This window comes from Peromyscus californicus, unplaced genomic scaffold, assembly GCF_007827085.1.
Source record: "Peromyscus californicus insignis strain IS unplaced genomic scaffold, ASM782708v3 Scaffold_21__1_contigs__length_65335640, whole genome shotgun sequence".
NCBI classification, from domain to species: domain Eukaryota; kingdom Metazoa; phylum Chordata; class Mammalia; order Rodentia; family Cricetidae; genus Peromyscus; species Peromyscus californicus.
This window is the reverse complement of record NW_026294514.1, coordinates 15,343,188-15,362,064: the sequence shown is the minus strand read 5'-3', so window position 1 is coordinate 15,362,064 and position 18,877 is coordinate 15,343,188. Positions and strand designations below refer to the sequence as shown.

The following is an 18,877-nucleotide window of genomic DNA, read 5'->3' as shown; positions in this document are numbered from 1 at the left end:
AGGGCTCACAGCTTTCCATTCCTAGCTGAAGAGCTATTAACAATTGATGGATTCTGGGAGAAGAAGAGTCAGTCTTCTACATGAGTGTGGCCCATGGTAGGTCAACCATGTTCCATCTGATTGCCTCACACCCATGAGGATATAAGCAGCACAAACTGAACGCTGTGTATCATAAAATAATTAAAAAGCAGGACATGAATGAAGTTGGAAAGGTGTTAAGGGGCAGATATGGGAGGAGTTAGGGTGAGGACTGGGGTGAATACGATCAATATACACTGCATGCATGTATGAAATTCTCAAAGAACTAACAAACACTAAATACACATACACACTCACATATACATACATACATATAAAATATATATATATATATATATATATATATATATATAGAACAGCCACAGCTACTCTTCTATATAAGAAAAAATCACTAATTTATATTCTAGTTATGTGGAGTTCAAAAGCCAATCTATATCTATCATCTTTGAGAAAGCCTCACCTAAGCAGCTGAATGAGGTTTCCATAGCACCCAAACAGGTAAAGATAACTGCTACACTTAGTGCGCTGTATGCTGAACTTTTATCTCTCTCCACCTCCAACTCAAACAAAGCCCAGCTGCAAACAATGGCAACTCACAGAAACTCCAGATCAGAGGCTTCTGAACACCTTTACCACATTTACAAACTGAACTAGAAAGTGAAATATCTTCTATGTTTAGAAACTGTAGGAAGAGTTAATATTATAGATCAAAAATAGGTAAAAATTAGATTGATACATTGAAGAAAATATTCTTTCAGACGGTTCTGTAGGAGATGAAGGGAAAGCACTGGTTGGTTACTAAGACTAGCAAAACTATTTAGCAGCAGCATCATGACCAAGTCAATCTGTAGAATTAGCAAAACACAGGCCTCGAGGCTTGGATGAGGGTGTGTGAGCAAGGATTTAAGTGAAACTGGCTTAGCACAAAGCAAAAGTACAACCCTCTTCCACACATGGCCTTCATTGGACTAGAAGCTCTGTTCTCCTAACTCGACATTTTGGTGACTAATAGCCCCTATAGCTGTCCCTCGAGCTACCTTTTGAATTATCCAAGAGATACCACACCCTTTCAAACTGATATGTTTTACAAGTCACTCATTAAAATACTCATTGAATGTTTGTTGTGCTAGCCCCTCCACTGCCACGCCCCACCTCCAAACACAACCCAAGCACTAACATGACACAAGCTTGCCATTCCCTTTGGATGTACAGAACACAGAAGTATTTTAAAGCCACAGTACTCACCTTTCTAACATCAAAAGTGTCCTGTGCATAGAATTTGTTATAAATGCAGATGACGGTCTCTCAACTAGAATAATGGCATTCAGAATAAACTACAGAATTTCTTCAAATTCCTTCTGTTCCTTTTGCCATTCACCTAGCAATTCCAGACTCACTGAAACAGAGATCCCATGCACTGCAAGCCTCCATGGCCAGGCATGGCTATTTTCCACTGGGCATTCTGGGCTGGGAAAGCTCCCGGGTCACTGCCAGGCACCAGTCACGCCAGGTTCAGCGCACAGTGTGAGCTTTTCTATAAACGGCCCCTCAGTGCAAAGCTGTCTGGAACCCCCTCTGTCTTCTACTCAACCCAGAGCTATTCCAGGATATCCACTATGGAGATGCCATTATTGGAGGTGTGGCCTTGTTGGAGGAAGTATGTAACTGTGGCGGGGGGAGGGGGGGCCTTTGAGGTTTCAGAAGCTCAAGCCAGGCCCAGTGGCTCTCTCTCTTCCTACTGCCCATGGATCCAGATGGAGAACTCTCAGCTACCACTTCAGTGCCATGTCTGCCTGCATGCCACTATACATACCTGCCATGATGATAGTGGACTAAACCTCTGAACTGTAAGCCAGCCCCAATTAAATGTTTTCCTTTATAAGAGGTGCCATGGTCATGGTGTCTCTTCACAGCAATAAAGCCCTAACTAAGACAGATTGGATGGATACAACATGCACATTTTCATTACTGTAGAGTATACACCAGAATGCTATAGCTTTCTAATTTCATGTTGTGGCTGTTGGTGGTGGCGGAGGTGGTGGTGAAGGGAGATTAAATGGAGGGGCAATGCAGTAGAATGTATGGGAGTAAACAGAACAGAGGTGAGCAGGTGGAGGGATGAAGCAAGAAGCAGGTAACTCCAGAAGTTATGAACTGTTTAGAACTTCAAGCAGCCTGTGGAAGCTAAAAGCATCCTGCAAAGCTTCTTACACGATAGAGCAGGATCAGAGGCCTTAGTGAAAAGAAAGGTCAACCAACCATGCATGCCCAGCAGCCTGCAGCAAGTCTAGCATTGAGTCAGAAGGAACGGAGAACTCACTGCTTCCTTCCAGCCTCCCTTCTCCAGCTGCTAGAGTCTATTCATAAAGAATCAACTGCTCTGACTTCCAGAAATGTGTGTCCTATTGTACTACCAAGGAGGATGTGGAATGGGGGAGAGCTAATGCTGACGAGCAAGAGTGGAGTTCATGCAATGGTCGCACCTCATCAAAGTAGTAAACTGTGGAGTTGAACAAAGCAACACCAACAACAGGTCATTTTGAACAACACTGACCACTGAAAATCTAAAATCTGCTCTGTGTCAAATGAGGTCTGACGTACAATAAGAACATCAACTCTGAGAAGTTATGTGGGAATGACTGGACAAAAACTTTTACCATAGTAGGTGGATGAATTGTCAACATCAGAAGCAGTTCAGCCTCTGGCAGCCTAGTCCTAGAGCCCTTACCTCACTGTCACCGTACAATGTGCCCTGCCCAGTGTCGCAGAGTATAAAACAGGGACAGTGTGTAACAAGTGTACCAGCTACAGTTTGGAGAATCCGAAATCCTGTCACATAGCCAGATGGCTGCTCATTGACCTTCAAGGTTAGGTCTGTCCCCAGAATATGGAGACATAGGTAAATTGAAACCCAAAGTGAATAAATTATTGCTAAACTGTGATGGGATTTTCTGTTGATGGCATCTCTGAGGGAGTTTAGTAAAGTTTTACTTTCTATGGGAACAGTCAGAAATTTCTCTAGTATAAAAACACTGAGGGTCTAAAACACAAATTAATCTTTAGGAGTCTTGATGAATCCAGGGAAAACAATCAACAATTGATAAATATAATCGTACACCAAGGTAATTATCACATAAAACCCCTGCACCAAATTAATCTAATGGAAAATCAAAGCGCATTATCTTTGCACACTAATTTTAAAGGCACACTTAATTGAATGCCCACAAGCAATCAATCTGTGTGTCACCTCCACAGGGCAGAACTTCAGAAAGTGTCACTGGCTATCCTAGCAACTTTTCCATGATTGGCAAACAACAAATAGTCATTTTGAGTGTAGTCATAAAAGACAGAATGACTGTCACCAGGGATAAGGGGAGAAGGAGATGGTCAGGTACAAAGTTTCAGTTTTGCAAGATGAATAAGTCCTTCAGATGCATTCACAACATGATGTCTACATAGCAAACAGTCTCTCATTGCTAAAGAGGAAAACTTTATGCATGTATTCTTGTAAAAAAAATCAAGAGAAGCAAGAGGTAGCATTTAAAAGTGGCAGATATACTTATGTCATTGATTATAGTGATGGTTTAGTGTGTATAATTATCTCCAAACACAAACTATAGACATTAAACATGTATGCTTTCTTTGACATAAATCCTATTAGAATAAAGTATTTTTAAGCTAAACCCTTTACTTAACAAGAAAATTACTTGTAATATAAAGCAGTAAGCCCCATGCTTTGTTAACTCGTTAGGTAATCCACCAGTAGTTCTGTGGTACTAAAAAAAAGTCAGAGCATTTCTATAAGGTCGTAAGTATATCAAGTGTGAAGTGTGATTGACTTTTATTGCTTTTATCATCAACTTAAGGACTTCAAAGGTACATAAATTTTAAGGGGAAAGCATATTGCTTTTGTAGAGCATGATTGATGTGGCAATAAGTTTGGTTCATATGACCTTAAAAATGAATGCCCAGAAGTCACACTCTGATGGCAGTTTTTGTTTAACATGGAAATATACCAATACAACTGCATTCAAGAACTTCGGCATATTCCTCCCTAGCAATGTGCCACCATATAAAGTGCTCTTTGCTCATGTCTTTGTCATGTCATTCACTCTGTGAAGGATACTATAAATACAACTGTTTGATAATCATGACATATTTGAGATAGTCTCAAGACATTTTGTACTTTTGCAAGAGAAGAAATGAGCGAAGTGGAAGAGGACAGGTCTCTAACCGCCACCAGGAGCTGCTGATAACGAAATGCCTGCCAATTAATTCTCTGGAGGACATCCCTCAGCTTACATTAAGAACCTGAAGACATGAGCTCAGCCCTGGTCATGCAGTCAGGCCACTGGACCACAGTCACTTGGAATGCAAAGGGATGCTCAAATGTTGACCTTCTCCATACTCAGGATCAAGGGCCTGTTGGGAAGAGCCACATCCCAACATTCAGTGTTCTGCTTCAGGGAGACAGAAAGAAAGAGCAAAGGCTTATTGCAATGCCAAGTGAGGCACAGGCAGTGGCTAAACCCACAGGACAAGGCCTCTGTAGGAAGAAGATACGGAGAGAGAAAACAAGGAGCTAGTGTGGAAGTAGAGGAAAGAAAACAAAAGGAATTCTTTATTCAAGAAACCTGTTTACAGTGTAACTACTTCAGAACACAAAATAAGAAAGGATAATTTCAAAAGTGCAATAAAGCAGCAAGGAAAATCAGGTTCCCAAAGTGCTCTAAGCCATATGTGTAGGAGTTAAGCACAAATCTGAAGTCTGCAATGCAAGAAATTTTAGATAAAACTAAAGGCCCAATTCCATCTCTCTCTTTCTGTGTTGTCATTTACTGCAGAGAATTGTTCTCATGTCATGGGTATAGCTTCACTGGCTGTCTTCAGTGTCAGTACTCCAGCAGCATCACTGGCTGTCTTCAGTGTCAGTACTCCAGCAGCATCACTGGCTGTCTTCAGTGTCAGTACTCCAGCAGCATCACTGTCTATCTTCAGTGTTGGTACTCCAGCAGCATCACTGGCTGTCTTCAGTGTCGGTACTCCAGCAGCATCATTGGCTGTCTTCAGTGTTGGTACTCCAGCAGCATCACTGGCTGTCTTCAGTGTCGGTACTCCAGCAGCATCAATGGCTGTCTTCAGTGTCGGTACTCCAGCAGCATCAATGGCTGTCTTCAGTGTCGGTACTCCAAGAGGTCACAGAAGGAAATGGGAACTGCAATATTATTTTTTTATATTTTTTCTTTTACTAAAAATATTTTTTTCTCATTTAATAGATCATAATTTCAGTTTCCCCTGCTCTACTTTTCCCAATTCCTCCTTGCCCATCTGGATCCACCCCCTTTCACTTCTAAGGGGTAATAATAAAATACAATGAGAAAAATAAAAACTAACACATCATGATAGAACAAAACAAACAGAATGGAAGGCCTAAGAAAAAGCACAAGAAACAGATCTAGACACAGAAACCAACTCGTTCATACACTCTGGAATCCCAATAAAACACAAAACTGGAAGCCATAATATATACACAAAGGACCAGTGGGGTTAAAAGGGGGAAATTAAATAAATATAAATAAAATAATAAAGAAGGGGGAGCCCTGGTATGACATTATGAGATAAAGAACCTCCAAAGATGCCATTGAGTCCAATTACATTGGGCCATCTATTGCTAGGCATGCAGGCTGTCTTTAAGAGTAGTTCTCTCTCCACTCAGATTCCCCTGGAGAAAATTAAATTTTCATCTGCAAGTACCTATCACTTGGAGCTAGTGTCGGGTTAGGAATGGGGCATGTGTCCACTTCTCCTTCCAGCTCGAGGACCCCATCTGGTGCAGGCCTCTGCTTGCTGCCTCCGTCTCTGGGAGTTCATATGTGTAGTGAGCCTCTTGATTCAGAGGGCCTTGTTTCTTGGTGTCTTCCATCTCCTCTGGCTTTTACACTCTTTCTGCCTCCTCTTCTGCAGGGTTTCCTGACCCCTAAGGAGATGGAGCTGATAGAGGCACACCATTTAGGACTGAGTGTTTCCAAGGTCTCTCACACTCACACTCTCCTTGTTGTCTGACTGGGGCTCTCTCTATTGGTTCCCATCTGCTGCAGGAGAAAGCCTCTCTGATGATGGCTGAGCAAGGCACTGATCATAGTTGTCTTTTTCTTAAGCTGTTATTTTTAAAAGAAGTTGACTGATTTAAAGAGACTTTAAACATCTGGCATACAAGCATAGGAACCTGAATTTGAGTTCGTAGCATCTGTATAAAAGTCAGTCAGGTCTATCTGGAATACCTGCCTCAGAACATGTAGACAAGTGTATCCCCAAGCCTCACTGGCCTGCCTGCTGAGCAGCATCAAAGAACTCCAAATTCAGTGAGAGACTCAGTCTCAAAAAATAATGGAGAACATGAGAGAAAAAAAACACCTGAAGTGGACCTCTGGCTTCCACACACAAAAACGCATGTTTACTCACACACATGTGCATGTGTGAACAACACACACACACACACACACACACACACACACACACACACACACACACACACCACTTTTCAATTTTTACCCAAAGAAACTTCTGTATGCGATAGGTTATGGTACTCTCATCATTCTGGCTGTAGGCATGTCCACCAAGAGTGGTATTACAGAGTTTCCAGCACACTATATAACATTTTAACTACATTAATTCATTGGCTTAAGTCATCATTACAACTTAATATAAAAGACAACGGGTGAAATATACACAAATTGTCATAGTCTCCCCACTAGTGAGGATCTATTTGGTTGTACAAGCTAGACCTCTGTGATTCTCCAATACACACACACCGTGCTCTCTGATTATCAAGACGCACCGGTTCCACGGTAGGCTGGTTTCTTATCACAGGTAGAATTTCTCAGACAAGAATATGGTCCAGAAGGAAGAGAGCTATACTGAGCAGATGAGAAAATACTCTATCTTTTGTCCAGTGGGTGAAGTTTGGAGAAAGTAGGCTGTGTGGTTTGAATATTGGAAAGCTTTCCTTGTGCATATACACTCGGGATGCTCGCCTCACATTGATATGCATAGTGGCCTGCACATCTCCCCGCAAAGCCCTAGACTACAAGGGGGATGTCTGCTTTTTGACCAGAAATACATCAGAAAGCAGGTGGCATTTGAATAGTGTCTCAAAGAGGAGTCTCCTGGAAGAAAAAGACATGTCATCATTTGCTGCTGTGATTTGAGGACATATACAAGCAGCCACAAGCTGAAGGTCTAGAATCGGGTTGGGACAAAATATAAGCAGTTAGTACTGATATATTTCCATGTAAAACAGTGGGCTAGTGGAGTGAATACATGTACAAATTTACCTCCAACCTTAGATCAACACTTAAGCCCATAGCCTTCTGGAAGGATGACATAGCATTGTGAGTTCTTAACAGAGGGAGGCACAGCTGAGGATTCTGAAAGTCTACAATGAGAAAAACATGCTGTGATTCCTTTTAAGGAAACACGATAAGCTATAAGGTAAAAACAGGGAGACTGTGGTACCTTACCAGGAATGGAGGCAAGAAGAGGCACAAAACTAAACTGGTGGTCCTTAGTTCCCTACCCTGAACATTGTAAATGCTTTTGCTTTTATTTCTTTCTGGATCAATTTTTGAAACATTTTTATTTTTAAGAACTCTTTCAGTTCACAGCAATTTTAAGAAAATATTGAGATTTCCTACATACTTCCCATCCCACATGTGTAAAACCAGTTATCAATATATCTTGTCATTAGTTACGAATGATCAGCCTCCATGGACATACATACAGCATCCCTCAAAATTCCTACCTTCACTTTTGATGTTGTACATCTGTGGGTCTGGACAAATCTATAATGACACAATCCACTTTCCTAGTGTTCTATGGAACATCTTCAAAGATATCCAAATCCAGTGTCTGTTCAGGCCCAACTCCGTGGTTCAGGCAATATGGTTCTTTTACTCTCACCTCCCTTTTCCTCTCCAGAACTGCCAAGAATAGACTAAGTAGAACACGCTGTCTGTTCATATTATCTTCTTTGACTTAGCAATATGCACTCAGATTTCTTCCATAATCTCTCAGGCCATAGAAGGATCTCTCTCTCTCTCTCTCTCTCTCTCTCTCTCTCTCTCTCTCTCTCTCTCTCTCTCTCTCATGCACATGTTCTCATTTGCTCTGTGTGTGGTATATATACCTGTTCACCTGAGTATGTGTTCATGTGTATATGGATGTGCATGTAGGGTGGAGGTTGACATCTGGTGTCCTCAATCAGTAACTCCCCAACTTGTATTTTGAGAAAGTACCTCTCCCTTACTGCCACTCATCAATTACTACAGGCCAGCTGGCAAATGGGCTCCAGGGCTCCTCTTGTATCCACCTGCCAGACAATAAGGTTATAGATGAGCACCGCCACACTCAGCTTTTACACGGATGCTGTGGATCTGAGTTGGGGTCCTCATGCATGCACAGCAAGTCATCCCCCTGTCCAAAACTACTGTGGGGTTTTTTGTTGTTGTTGATGTTGGGGGGGGTTGTTTTTGTTTTTTGTTTGTTTGTTTGTTTAGCAGGGAATGACATTTCATTGTCTGGAAATACTGCCATTTATTTATCCACCACACACTGAAGGATATATGGTTACTTCAATGTAACTGTGAATGTAACTACTATCAGTACTCATGAAGAGATTGTGTGTGTGTGTGTGTGTGTGTGTGTGTGTGTGTGTGTGTGTGTGTTGTGGTTGTTGTTTGAAAATAGAGGTTTTATGAACTGGGAACTGAACCAGAGCCTTCAGCATGCTAAGCAAGGGCTCTCTCACTAAGTTACAATTGCAGATGCATGTTCTAATTTTTGTGTGGATACATTTTTCAACTCTGAGTAAATACTAAGAAATGTAGTTACTGATTTTATGAAAAGGTATTGTTTGTTTTGTAAGAAACTACCCAAATCATCTTCCTGAGTGGCTAATCCAGTTTCCTTCTCATCAGTAACAAACCTGAGGTCAGTCCATCCTCATGAAGAGGAAAGCCAACTTGGTTGGTTGTGAATTACCCTCCAACTTATACATGCACACCACAGCACAAATGTGCCTCCACCTCCACACACTAGAAATAAAAGTCATTAAAAAATGTTAAGAGAGAGCCCTTCTTCAAGTCTTTGTATTATATTCATATCCTTTTCAAAGTATTTTTAAGGCAGAACTTTTCAATTTTATTAAAGTCAAAGAGTTAGTCTGAGTGGTATGTACATGTAATACCAGAACTTGGGAGGTAGAGCTAGAAGAATCAGGAGTTCAAGGCTAGTCTCAGCAGTGTAAGAATTTGAGCTCAGCCTGGGCCATATGAGACCCTATCTCAAAAAACTAAAATAAACTAAGAAAAGTACAAAGAAATAAATGAAAGCTAGGTTATGAAATATTTCCTTCAAGATTTGTATCTAAAAAGGTCTCTGGCATGCCAAAAGTCATTTAGGATTTCTGCTAAAGTTTTACAGTTACACATTTATACGTAAGTCTATAATCCAGTTAGAATTAAATTTTGAGAATGGCTAATTTTTTTTATAAATGTGCCTTCACTTAAAGATCTTGACAAAACAGTAAAAATGATTAGCTTTACTAAACCTCAGTGTTTTATTGCACATTTTTTAATATTCTATGTGAATAAGTAAGGTATACCTATAAAATATTTTTGATGAGGACAAAGACAGTTATCTTCAGGGAAAAGATGCATGCTACTGTTTGACTGGCAAACTGATCCAGTAGCTTTTTTCATGACAACTTTTACTTCAAATATTGACTGACAGAAAGGCCATGATTATGCAGACTTGGATATTTGACAGATAATCTCTAAGAAAATGAGTACCAGTGATCCTGCCACTTCAAGAATGACAACTGAATGCTTATTGCTAATGATAAAATTTGCACTTCCATGGACAATTGGGGTTTGGACAAACCATATCATTTGTCATGAGCATCAAATTTTCTCTCTGATGGGATTGATGATGACATACGTAAATGTGATCTTTTGATATGCCCTACAGTGCATCAACACTTTCAGACTCAGTCAACCAGCATCTTCTAAACGGCCAGTGGATGTTACAAAGTGTTTCAAGACCACACACAAGTAAAAAATCCACTTCAAGAGAATGTAGGATTTGTGGGGTTCAATGGAGTAGAGTATGAAAATTTATTAGATTGGACTGTGGGCTCTGCTCTCCAACCAACCTTCAAGAGAGCAGCATTTGTTAGGTTTGGGTGTAGGATCAAGGAAAAATGTCATAACTTTCTTTAAAAATGTATTAAAGTAGTCTGAAATTTTCAATGACTACTATACATCCATGTGGACAAGACTTTCTTCATATACTTAAAGGAAATTATATACTGCAACGGAATGAGTGAAAGGCAGAAGGACCCTGAGGGAGAGCCCTCTCCAGTCAGTTGGGCCAGAACAATGATCCACTGAAATAACACAGGGCTCAGTTCAGCACTCATTTCAAGAAATTCTTTAACATGAAAGTCAGAGGCTGACACCAACACCAGAGAAAAATAAACAGCCCTGTGCGGAAGCAGAGCCAACCACAGAGGCAAGCCTCACAAACAACTTTAAGAATATCCTCAGAAAGACAAGATATATCCCAATCTCTAAGTGATAGCAATCTTAAAATAAATGAGGTACGGAAGAACTTAGAGATTGAAAATGATGGAATAAATAGAAGTCAATAAATACTAAAGTTAAACATGAGAATATCTCACAGAAAATCAGAACAGAGCGACAAAGAAAGAGGAAATAAGAAAGGGGAAAACTAAGAAAAAGTAGAAGAGGACTCCAGCAGGTCCAAAATGCAATTTGGAAGAATCAGCAAAAGGCTGGCCTGGAAATCCCATGTATTGAACAGAGGTGGCAGAAGAAGGTCTCTCCAAACCACAAGGTAGGTCCACATTCAAAGCTCCAATAAGTGTCCCAGCTGGGCAGCATTAAAAGAAGACTTAATAATCTGCACACATCCTGAAACTTCAGAAAACTGGAGGAAAAATTGGGAGGCTTGAGGATACAGAGGAGGTAAAAAGGATCTTCTCAACATCACTGAAAACTGAACACAGGAAGACATTGCCTTCAAAAGTCTGAAAGCCTTCCACCTACCTTTCAGGTGCTGTGACTCAAGAATGAGTAAAAAACTTACATTTTAGGACATAAATGTCAAAAATCTATACATTCAAAGAAACTTTTCTTTCCCAGAAAACAACCAGATATGCTTGACATGTGCTTATATGAATATTATAGAAATGCATTATAGGAATAACAAAGCAAAGTCATTATAAAATCAGAAAACAAGTTGAAGAAACTCACTTTGTGACTCAGCATTGAATAGCATTTACCATCAAACTAACATAAAGGTGAAATGTTGATCCCTCAAAAATGTTAATTCTTTAAGCAGAAAAATTAGAGAGAAAGGCTGGAAGTATGAACTGAAAGGAAGAAATGAAAAGGAACTAAGTTCTTATCTACAATAGATTAAGTTAAAATGCCGAATTTTTTGATTAAGTAACAGGATTCAATCAAGAAGGTTGCTTATAAATGAGAGCAAACACTTAGGGAAGTTGGAAGAAGTGGTCTCTAAGGAAGAAGAAAGCGCAGCATGGAGTCCTTACATTTGTTTAGGAGCATATATATATATATATATATATATACTTTCAGATGTTTACTTCAATTGTTGCAAGGCAAGAAAGAATAAAATGATGTCAAATCACAAAATGATTATTCACAGGGATCATATTCAACTCCACAAATCAAGACATTTAAATTGTACATTTGCAAAGAAATCTGGAGATCATGTACATTTATTGTCTAAAGCACCAATGTACGAAAAGATAAGATAAAATAAAAGTATTTAAGATTCTGTGAATAAATTTTTTGTCTGCTTTAGTTATAACTTTGTCCTAAGGGGTCGGGGGAACAGCACCTATCATAAGAGTTCACCAGGGTCACTCATCAACAGCCTGCAGACCATGCTGTTGGACCACTCAGCTTGCTGCTGGAGCTGACTGCAGAATTAGGATTGCCGTGTTCCCTCCTGAAAGCAAACACCTGCCACAGATAGTCTGCATTTCCCTGCAAACGGGCAACACAACTGCTCGCCAACGGACAGTCTCCCACATCTAACAAGGGAGGTTTCTCTGTATGAACTCTTGAAAGTAAAGATAGAAGACCCCATATTACAAGAATAATCACAAATGTCACAGATAACTGCACAAATGAAGGACATTTTTACAGTCTATGCTTTCAGCATATTTTAAAATAATTATAGATATTATTCTATTTAATTTTTAATTATATATTAGCAACATAAAAATATGGGACAGGTCCAATATTTCCATTTCATTTTTGATAAATATATACATATAATCCTAATCAAGCTAGAAATCTGGAGGGTAGAGACATAACCAGTGAGATGAAGGAGAGAGCAACACAACTTTAAAACACTTTGCTATTTTCATTTACACGTTGTAAGATAGTCCCCAGATGACCTTGACCTTCAAAAGTAACATTGTAACCACAGTGACAGCGAATAGAATGCTGCATTAGAAGTGAAGGAACATAAAAGTTGAAGGTCCTAGACTGCGGTTCTACACATTCTACACAGCATTATTCACAACAAGGGTTTCCCACTTTCTCAAACAGGGTTCAAAATGTCAGCTTTAACTATGTAGCAGCTCTTAAAAGGATCTTTAGAAACTGGTTGCATGGAAGAACTACAAACATTTCCTCTTCTGTTTAACAACAGGGATGACACTAGCCACTGCCCACCTGACCCCAGCAGTAAAATCCCCACGCCCTCCCTTCAATCGCCTCTATTCGGGTTCCTGCTGAGCTAACCCATTCCCTTAGCAGGACTGGTACCAAAATGAGAATTTCTTTTTTGTTTTTACAAAACATCAAAGTATGATCAAGAGAGCTCTTGCTGCCACCGGCCTCTCTGTCCCAGTGACAGAATTATTCTGCCAACAACGTGTTATTCTACCTACCCACTGACTGCTGCTGGAGAAATGGCATTGAGGAGGAAGTTTGAGGGAACAGAAAATGTGTTTTTTGAAAAATCATGTAAAGTGTAATTTGTAAAATATCTTTGAGGTCTTTATATGCTTAGGCTTTTTCAAGCATTTATGAACTGAGTCTTCCATGACAGTCATGCTGCTATGACAGTTGGGAGGCTGTGACCACCGGGCCACTTTATTCCAAGAATCCCCCACTGCCTGCAGAGAATTTGCAGTGAAACGGACTGAGCTATCAGGAGGCTCTGGCTCTGGAAGAACAAGAAGCATGACTACGCCAACAAACTGCTTGACCAACCACCGCTGAGACCTGTCTCAGCAAACAAAAAGGCCCAGTTGGAAAAATTCATCACTTTATGGTGGTTTAATCCTTCCAAGCTGCTGTGTTCCCATGTGAAACATTCAGCAAAACAGCTCAGGATATAGATATAGGTGGGTATATAAATATATATGTGTGTGTGTGCATATAAATGTGTAAGTGTAAAGATCCGAAAGTCTAATAGAGAACAAAATATCTTCAATTTTAACTTAAGCAAAAGTCTGAGTGAATTATAACTTTTGACCAGTATACCCTGAAAGAATTGTAACTCCAGAGCAATAGGGTCTAGAGGACGCTTGTCCTGGTTGATTTTGTCGTTGTGGGGTTTTTGTTTGTTTTTGTCCATTCGACATAAGCTAGAGTCATCTGATAGGAGGAAACTGAGCAAACCGTAGTAAGCAGCACCCCTCCATGGCCTCTGCATCAGCTCCTGCCTCCAGATTCTTCCCCTGAGTTCCTGTGGTGGTTTCCCTCAGTGATGGACATATAAGGTGTACAGTGAAATACACCCTTTCCTCCCCAAGTTGATTTTGTTCATAGTGTTTTATCATAGCAATAGAATCCTAAGTAAGACAACCTATAACAACAAAATTACAATCACTGATGATTTGGGAGGACAAACCTTGGATAATAGAAGGAATATACATTCCCATACATTCATTTATAAATCAGGTTGTCAAACTTACTTCTTATCCACAGTAATGACCTTCATAACCTGTCCTTCTACTATTACTATGAAGGTGATTTACTACTGATGTTTTGCTAACTGGACATGTAGTCAACCTGCCTTCTAAATACTTATATTCAGACCCACAGACAATTGCTGCCTGGGGAAGGGAAGCTTCTTTTACAGCAGTCAACAGTGAAAAAATTCATAACTCATCAAAGCTTAGAGAACAATTGATTTTTGATTGCTTAGCCCTAAATAGAACATCTATATAATGCACAATGCACACACACACACACACACACACACACACACACACACACACACACACGAAGATAGGAGAAGACCACTTGGGAAGAAGGTGGAAAGGGATAGAGAAGGTAAAGGGGGTGCATATGATATAAATATGTTGTATATATGTATGAAATTGTCTGGAATATAATTACAGAAGAAAGTCATAGGTTGAGACCCTTGCCCTCTTCCCCACATCTCCAGCACCACAAACATGCAGGCACCACTTCTATATGTAGGAGGGAAGAGAATGAAGAAGCACAGACTCCAGACCACACCAGAGTTCGTTAGGAAGCCCAGTCCTCCATCTGAGCATAGTTGCCCTCTGAATCCATGGATTCAGCCAAGAACAGATAAAAACCACTCAGGGAATGTATAAATATGTTTGTACTGAATACAAATGGACCTTCTTCCCGTGATTATTTCCTAAAAAATACAATGATCTGCAAATATTGACAACTGTGTTTAGGAAAAGAAGTAATCAATATGATGATTTTGAGTACACCACAGGACATAAGTCCTATGCACATACTACACCACCGTTCATAAAAGATCTGAATATCCACAGATTTGTGTATCCCTGGAAAGTTCTGGACTAAATTGCCTAGAGATGAAGGGAAACCACTCTTTCCTGGGTAATTCAGATCCTTACCAATAAATGTGACCAACACTCGCAAAAGATCTCCTAGGCTAATGAACTGATGTGTGTTATCAACCAACCAGTTCAAGGTCTTAGAGCATATTGCATCCTGACCCTGTACTTTGCAGGCCTTAGCCCTCGCAGAGTAAGACTCAGCCAATTCAAAGCCATTCTACTTGGCTTTTAACTCTGTCCCCTTCCATTGGAGATGCACAGCCACCCACACACAGGAAAGAAAAGTGGGAAAGAGCAGATATCTCTTTCCTGGGAAAAAAGCCAGTGTTCAAGTTTTGAAGATACAAACATACAACAGATACTGGAGAGCCATGGAAACCTTCTTCCCAAGCAAATATGCTCTGCTATGAACTTTCCTTGCCCCTTGCAATATTTAGTGTTGAATTAGAGCAAATATTGTTAGAATCCACAGGCATGTGCTACTGCCTAAGACTGAAAACAAACAATCTGACACCTGGCCACTGATGCAGCTCCCCTTATCACCACAGCCATTCTGAAGAAGCTGTTGTAGGTATAAGCCATGTTGTACACATCCACTTGCTTTCTCTACCAGGATTCTGAAGCAAGGGTCCCACTGAACAAATTAAACACAGCACAAGGTACACATGCACATTGTTCTAGGCAGATGGTTCCAAAATGTCAACTTGGCCTAAAGAATCCAAAGCCTTTGAAAATCGTCACAGCTATAGCAGGATTATAGTTCACATTCGCTGGGTGACTCTTCCAGTCATCCCACCCACTACACTAAACTGTCCGACACCACAATGGAAGCCTGTGCACGTTTCGGAAAAAGCCCATCTCAAATCCTTTCAAACAAGCCTCTGTCAGAATGCAGGCTACATCTCCCGGGAGAGTTAGGACTACCCACTATCCTTCACTGAATACTTGTGTTATAACTTTCTGACCTTTCCTAACCTCCACATCTTGTCTTCACACTACAGAAAAGTGACAGATATAATAAGCACTGTTTGCCACTCCTTGAAAGATCCAGTCAAATACATCATGTTGGCCTGGGAGATGGCTCAGTAGGTAAAGGAAAGTTAGCAGAAGCCCCACTCGCTTTGCTAACATATTCCATCATTACTGTATTTTCTATTTGCCATCAGCATCTATGACAAATTATTCCCTCCCACACTAGCCTGTATCTCCTGAACATCCTTAGATGATGTCTTTCTTAGTCACTGTTATATTGCTGTGAAGAGACACCATGACCACAGCAACTCTGATAAAGGAAAACATTTATTTGGGGCTGACTCATAGTTCAGAGGTTTAGTCCACAATCATCATGCCAGGAAGCACAGTGGCATGCAAGCAGACATGGTGCTGGAGAGGTAGCTGAGAGTTTTACATCAGCATTGGCAGGTAGCAGGAAGAAAGAGTAACACTGGTCCTGGCTTGAGCATTTGAAACCTCAAAGCCAACACCAGTGACAGCACTTCCTCTAACAAGGCCACACCTCCTCCAACAAAGCCACACCTCCTAACAGTGCTATTCACTATGAGCCTATGGGGGCCATTTTCATTCAAACCATCACAGCTGTCTAAACTTCATTTCTTTGAACTAGAAAAACCATGGTTCTGTGGTGATCCTGCATACAGATAAAAACAAAGATCTCCCTAATTCTTATGCTAAGTAAGCTGAATCTTTCATACATAGGTAGAGTGTCCTGTCATTTCCTTTGGTTTACTGTCTAAAACTTTGAGACCCTGGAGATCATCGTACGCATTTTGGATAGCTTTCAAATTGACTAAGATGACTATCACTTTAAAGTGTTCAACATGCTCAGTTTGGTCAAATCAGAATCACAGTGACCTCACCCAGGCCTCTATTTTGCAATCCCTCAGTGGTAGCTCTGGTGTAGTTTTACATCCCACGTCTGACTCCCCAGCATTTACTTTAGCACAAAACACAAACGGAATGTTATTGATGCAAAAGCAATGTCTTTTTCATATTACTACAACCATGAAAAGTTGAGAGATTTGACAGTGTTACTATTTCTAAGAACAAAACCACATACACACACACACAAATGTGACTTCTCACTGCATGATTATAATTTGCTTTCCTCTAGTTGAACAGCCATGCCTCCAAATGGGCCATAAAAAGGGATCTATAGTCTCGGCTGAATTGAAACTTATAAGTTAACGAGGTCCTCACAGGTGCAACCTTTATAGCGGTGAGGACATATTAACCAAAATGCATCTTATGGGAATAGCTAATGAGACCAGAGAGTCATCTGCAGTAGCCTCTAGAAGTTATCTATAAATAGTTGATTCTGTGTGGCTGAGCACATGGTAGGATCATATTTTTTCACCCATACAAACTTAAGTGTGACCATTTATCTATCTGGCCAATGACATGTGAGCAGACATGAGATGGGCCTCCACGTGAATCACTGGGAGCCCATGCATGTATTCCCATGACTTTTTTCTGTGTCTATAACATGAAAGCAGGATGTGAAATGGAGCCATCACCAGCACCAGCCCCAGTGATGAAATGACCAGCTATTCCTGCCAGCTCTCCGGGAGCCCCAGCCTAACTGAGAAAGGAAGGAGCTGCGGCAGGGGCCACTAAGTTTGCAGATTGCTGGCTTACATAGCATAGCCCAGCCTCGCCTGCCCTGCACTGTGACTCACTGTAAGCAGTGATCTGTGAGCACCTTGTTGTGTGGTATACCTGGGGAAACCCAGAGACAAATACAGAATATGCCCAGAAGAAAATGTACATGGCTGAAGAGCAGCATTCCAATGTGCCCACATTCCGACTCCACTAACACACTTTGTGATGCCAGCACTTTCTAAAGGGAGGGAGAGAAGCCCACTTCCGGAGAGAGGCACTGGTATAAGGAAAGGAGATGACAATGGTTGTGCAGACAACATGGGAGGTAGCTGAGTGAGGCCACAGCATGAATTCAAGAGCAGTCAAGGGAAATAAGGCTGGAAATCTGAGGTACAGCAGGCATGACAAGCCATAAACGTCACGTGTGCCATACCACAAACCCTTGACAAGAACAGCGATTACATGACCACCGATGTCGCAGCACATTCTAGGGACCTTATGTGTCTATTATCCATTTCATTCTCATAACCACCCACTGAAGCAGATAATTACCATTTACATATGGCGAAATGTACAGAGACAGTGCACTGCCCGGGGCTGGGACACATGACGGTAGCAGTACCATGGCTTGAGCCCAAGCTCTCTCTCTCCAGAGCCTGTGGGGCTGTCTTAGTCACTGTTCTATTGTTGTGAAGAGATATCATGACCAAGGCAACTTGTAAAAGAAAGCATTTAATTGAGGGCTTGCTTACTACAGTTTGAAGGGTTATCCCATCATCATCATGGCAGGGAGCATGCCACCAAGCAGGCAGGCATGATTCTGGAGCAGAAGCTGAGAGCTTACATCCTCATTCACAAGATGGAAGCAGAGAGAAAGTGAGAATAAATCTGACATGGGCTTTTGAAACTTCAAAGTCTGCCCTCATTAACACATGTCCTCCCACAAGGCCACACCTCCTAATCCTTCCTAAAAAGTTCATCAACTGGGAACCAAGCATCCAAATATAGAAGCCTATGGGGTCATTCTCTTTCAGCCACCACAAGTGATAAACTCTGTGCCCTACCTTACACACAGAATTTTATGACACTAAAAGTCTTCTGGAACAGGGGACAGGGTCAGCCCCATCTGTAGTTTTATGGAAGAGTTTCACAATCACCACTGTACTTCAAAAAGATGGGTCAAAGAAATGGAGCTTGGTACATAGGCAGACACCATTTTTCAGAAGGCACTGAAAGTAATCAAGTAAAAGACAATGAGCTTCTGTACTAGGAGAGTTAACCTAGGAATCAATCATTCAGATATTTGTGATG

General features: G+C 40.9%; 1 protein-coding gene across 1 annotated transcript in view; it reads right to left on the bottom strand.

Moving 5' to 3' along the window:
* The window catches only part of Pard3b (par-3 family cell polarity regulator beta), a 986,690-nt gene that overhangs the window by 909,617 nt on the left and 58,196 nt on the right, over window positions 1–18,877 (bottom strand). The window lies entirely within an intron of this gene.